Here is a 5087-nt window from a genome sequence, read left to right as displayed (position 1 = left end):
CTATACTATCTTTTAAAATGCACACTGGAATGATATTTTAATTTTTTACTATATTTTAAAATTTTAAAATTGTTGATTATGAATATTGTTCCTGCAGAGAACAAATAAGAGGTTAGACACGAGCATCACCTTACCATGTAGTCCGCTATCTCTTCAGTTGGTCTCTTCCCGGTCGATACATGTCAGCTTGGACCCAGGGGGTTACCTGCAGAAGAATCTCCGAAGCTCAAGTAAGTCAAAGCTCTCAGAGAGTCAAATTAGGGATTAATGAATGCGTGTCCTTAAATGATGGGGTCCACGTGTATTTATAGAACTTTAACGACGTTTGACAATTTCATGGGCTGGGTCCTGACCTGGGCTCTAGTTTGGGCCATGAGTGGGCCTGGGCCCCAACCCAGGCCCTTGAGACCTATGGGATGCGGGGGTCGCTTAAGTTTATTGGAGAACTTACCAGGTGTGTTCGGGTAGTCAGTCGAGACCGACTACTTGCCTAGGTGACTTATGTTGGTGATGTCCGAGTACTAGGTGGTCTCGATATGCACACTTTTTACTTGGTTGAGTTTGGCTAGGTACGGTACAAATATATTTTAAAGGTACAACACAGAATCTAGTAGAGAAATTAAATTTTATTTGTAATGTTTGCAGTGTTATGTAACTTAAATATTTTACTTTGATATTGCATTACTCCATCACTTCTCCCTGTAAAAAAAATGTATAATTGTGATAGTTAAAATTATAAGTTCTAACGGTTAAAAATTGTCACAAATAACATTTCTGACGGTTTAAAAAATCGTCAGAATTACAGATGTCAAAAATAGTTTATGATAAAAATATTTTAACCGCTGATATTGTTGTCAGAAAAAAAAAATAATAATAGCGGTTAAAAATCGCTACAAAATGTAGTTTAATTTGATTGTATTTTATCATATTTTGACAGTTAAAAATTGTCAGAAAATAAATCATATTTTGACGGTTAAGAATCGTTAGAAAATGAATCATATTTTGATAGTTAAAAATTGTTATAAATGTACCATATTTTGATGGTTAAAATTCACTACAAAATATATTATATATTTTATATATTTTCATAATTAATAACAACCAAAATTTATTTGAAATACTTTTTAAAATTACAAAAAATATATATTAATTATTAGACTAACTCCATAATTCACTTTTTTTTTTCTTTTTCTAGTGCATTATTAAACAAAATCAAGTATTAATTAGTTATCATGTATTTGTACCTCTAATATAGATGATTATTAGACACTTTTAGGAACAACACAATGCACGAAAAAAAAACATATTCACAAGCTTTTAATGAATCTTCTTCGTACATATATAATTCAGACACTGAAATGTTATATACTGAAATGTTACGAATAACCTAAGTTTCAAAACATCCATATGCAATCATATATTCCACCTAAAAAATGGAAAATCTGAGAAGTAAAAAGAAGGGGAGGTAGGAAGAAAAACATTCCATATATTAGGGTAGTGAACCTGCACCACCTGCATAATGGAAAAGGGCGGTGAGTAATATTTATCATGTGGATGGTCTATTCCAGAAAAAAAAAAAAATATCATGCCTAGATTTAAATGATTAGTCAAACAAACAGGACAACACAAACCATAATAACATATACAGATCAATAAACCTAGAATTGAGAATTCTAAGTATGAGTTTTACAAAGCTGAGTATCTTATAAATGGAAGATCTATAAATTCATTATTTCTAAGATTTATGACAAAACTGAAGCTATAGATAAATCTTACTAGACTACATGGATTACTTTTCAAAACTGCTAAAACAAACACGCATGTGAATGCTTAAAGATCTTCCAGCATTCATCCCACAAATATTACCGGTAATGAATCATGTGTTTGAAAAATAACCTTTTGCAATGTGATTGAAGTGTCCAGTTCAATACGTATACCAGGACCACACACAAGACAATCCTTGTCCCTTTCAAATTTTTCCACTTTGGTATGAAGGCCTTGTGATCCATTATACCTACAGAGGTATTAACCAATCAATAATATTTACGGCCAGAAGGCAAACATTGATAACAAAACGGCCATATGTTAAATAATTCGACAAAAAGTTTTGCTGCACTCTGTTGCAATCTTTAATGTTTCTAATGCACATGCAGCTAATATAATAGCATTTGTTGAAGCAATAGCTGGAATGATGTTCTTCACAACACCCTGCTAAAATAATTAATTCAAAAGTGTTAGGTGCTGGAGTAACCAGAGTTTTTGGACTAGTTGATGGAGTCTATAGACACAATAAAAAAAAAATTGCACGTTATAAAAAGTCCTTTATGAAACTCATAGACATCAACACTGTTGCTGCCTAAAGTAGCAATTTGCTCACCTGTTGGCTAGACTTGGCTAAGCCAACATCGTATGCCATGGTCCAATCAATTTTGAGCAACTTAGTCATAGTTTATTACAAAACTCAATGCTTCAATTGGCTTTGACATAGGCAGAATGAAACTCTATTCCTGTGTACTCAATGCTTCAAATGGCTTTGACACAGGCAGGGAATGAAACTATATTCTTGTGTGCTTAAAGTAATATAGCTATAGAATTAAATTAAATGAAATAGGACCTATCAAAAGAAAAGGGGAAAAACTTCCGATCACAGGTAGATGAGACCTTGAGATAACCTACTTTTTGGAGATAACTTGATTCTGCATATTGCAACAACCTACACCACACATATATACACAAGATAATTTGAGGACCAAAACTGGTTGATGGTCTGATCCACCGAACTGCAACTACAACTGCAACTTCCCACACTACAACTGCAACTTTGTACAAGAATTTTTTGCCACCAAAAGAAAATATTGAATAACTTTTCCCTGAAAAGGTCTCATGATATTTTTTGTTTTGTTGGTTAACTTTTAAGTGTTAGCAGGAGAAAGAGAAAGTCTACAGCAACCTATTCTTTGATGCTAAATATTGGAAAAAAATGAATCCTTATCACATGTAAAAAGTTGAATTGAGTAAGATGAATACTGATTATATTCTTCCACTAAAGTATAGAGATTTGTGCAGAATTATGTTTCTTTATGTAGCTTTAAGAAAATGTTATTCTTAATCGACAGCATAGAAGTCGTGCAAAGACTAAACACATTATTAAATTTTTCTGAAAAAAAAAATGTGGAATTGTGCTTTTCTTTGGAGAATGGTGGCCAATGCTATGAATTCTTCTCGTGCAAGCACAAGCCACACCAACAGATTGAATGAATGTGCCACAGATTCTTACCATTATTGATTTTTCTCTGCTCACAACTTCTTTAATTAATCAACTAATACATTAGGCTTTTCATTCATTTTTATTTGTCTTTAATAGAATTTTTTAAGCATTTATATGTACACGTAAAGTTAATTAATCTACTTGTATTAGAGCTTAATTGTGTCTTTCGATTTGTTTTGTAGCTGCTGAGCAGTTTTTATAATTCTCAAGTCATTACAATTTCTAAAAATATTAAATATTTTTTTAAGTGAAATTTTTATAGATTTCAAATCGTTTTGAAAGATAAGAGAATATGAAGAGAGAAAGAGAGAAAGAGAGAACTTCTTATTTCAATATTCTAAAATTGACTCCTTTTATATATATATATATATATATTTAAAGTTAACTGGTGTAAGAACATAATTGCTAATTATAGTTAACAAGAATGCATAATGACTAGTTAGAAACAATAAACATTTTTTTTTCTGTAAAAATCTTTAGAATAAACTAACATTTTTGTATAAGTGAAAAACAAAAGAATATTTACTCAAAATGGTTTATCTTTTTAAAAGAAATTAGTCACAAAAATTCGTATGAATATAAATTAAAATTTATTAATATTGCTTGAGCTAAACTTGTAAGGCCCAGTTTTCTGCCCTAATGTTTTAAGGGCTGCCTTAAAACTGTTGGACCTAAGGGCTGGCCCAAAGGATAAAACTCACTCCTAAGTCTATCCTAACCCACACTTTCTACTCACTTTCAAAGAACCTTGAGCTGCAGCCGTCACCCACTCTGCTAGGATTTGGTGTCACCTTGGTCAATCGAGCTCGAACCAGTACTTTCCTTCCACGTAAGTGTTCTCTCAATCGTGCTTGCTGTAGGGCCCATTAAAGGGCTGCCCCTTGTGTTTGGGCCTAGAGCTGGCCTAACTGATAAAACCTGCTCCAGTTACCCTAATGTTTCCACTTCCTTGCATTCACAGAACTTGCAGCCGTTTCCCTCACTTGTGCACTAGAGCTCTGCTAGGGTTTCTTCCCGTCCCGAACCAGTCCGCCCCAAAAGCTCAAGTAGTGATTCCTACTCCACGTAAGTGATTCTAAACCTACTATAATTACTTCCTAAAGCTGTTCTTCGTATTTCATCGTTTAGAGCTCGAACTAATCTTGTTCTCCTACCGTTCCGCTGTTCTGCCAGTTCTGCAAGTCCATCACTCGAGCTATTGTGCTCCGAGGTTCCGTGTCGAAGTTCTTTTAGCCCCTTTTCCAGGTACGGGAAGTTAGGGTTTCCAGTTTTGAGTTGTTTTGGCCTGTTCTTAAGTTGGTTGTTGATTGTATGGATTAATCCTACGTTTTGATGCGTGAGAATACTTTGCATGATTGGTTGGTTTGAAAAACATAGCTGTTGCAGGTGAAATAGTGGCGAGACTTGTTAATCTCGCCCAAACGAGCCAGTCTTGCCTAGGCGAGACAAACAGGGATTCGCCCAAACCAGTTTGCGCGAAAGGTCGCCCAGGCGACCCGCTCAAATTTTTGAGCGAGCGAACATCTCGCCCAGGCGAGAGGGGTCTCGCCTAAGCGAGATCCCGCGTTGGTTTCTGGATGCTCTTTTGAGCCCTTGCCTAGGCGAATGGGGCCCGCCTGAGCGAGAACCTTCAGCCTGAGCGAGGGGCTGGGCGAGGCAGTACACAGTTTGGGTGCTTGTTTATTCTTGGATGATTGATATTGGTTTGAGTATGAATGTTATGATGAGAAACATGTATATAATGGAATATTATGTATGCTTGGCATGAATCATGAATTGTAGATGATGGGTTTGGTATGAAAATTGGCATGTGAACTAA

At 34.9% G+C, this 5087-nt stretch overlaps 1 long non-coding RNA gene across 2 annotated transcripts; it reads right to left on the bottom strand.

Annotated features, from left to right (window-relative positions):
* Window positions 1-1293: 1293 nt before the first annotated feature.
* LOC114170584 lies at window positions 1294-2977 on the bottom strand. Of its 2 annotated transcripts, XR_003601101.1 has the most exons (3): window positions 2677-2977; window positions 1897-2014; window positions 1294-1512 (listed from the first exon to the last, which is right to left on the bottom strand). It is a non-coding gene; the product is annotated as an uncharacterized LOC114170584 (long non-coding RNA). The 2 variants fall into 2 exon arrangements; XR_003601100.1 differs by having other exon boundaries at window positions 1897-2977.
* Between the last annotated feature and the right edge of the window lie 2110 nt (window positions 2978-5087).

Source organism: Vigna unguiculata, chromosome 11, assembly GCF_004118075.2.
Source record: "Vigna unguiculata cultivar IT97K-499-35 chromosome 11, ASM411807v1, whole genome shotgun sequence".
NCBI lineage: Eukaryota > Viridiplantae > Streptophyta > Magnoliopsida > Fabales > Fabaceae > Vigna > Vigna unguiculata.
The sequence above is the reverse complement of the archived record's forward strand: the minus strand, read 5'-3'. Positions and strand labels throughout refer to the sequence as shown.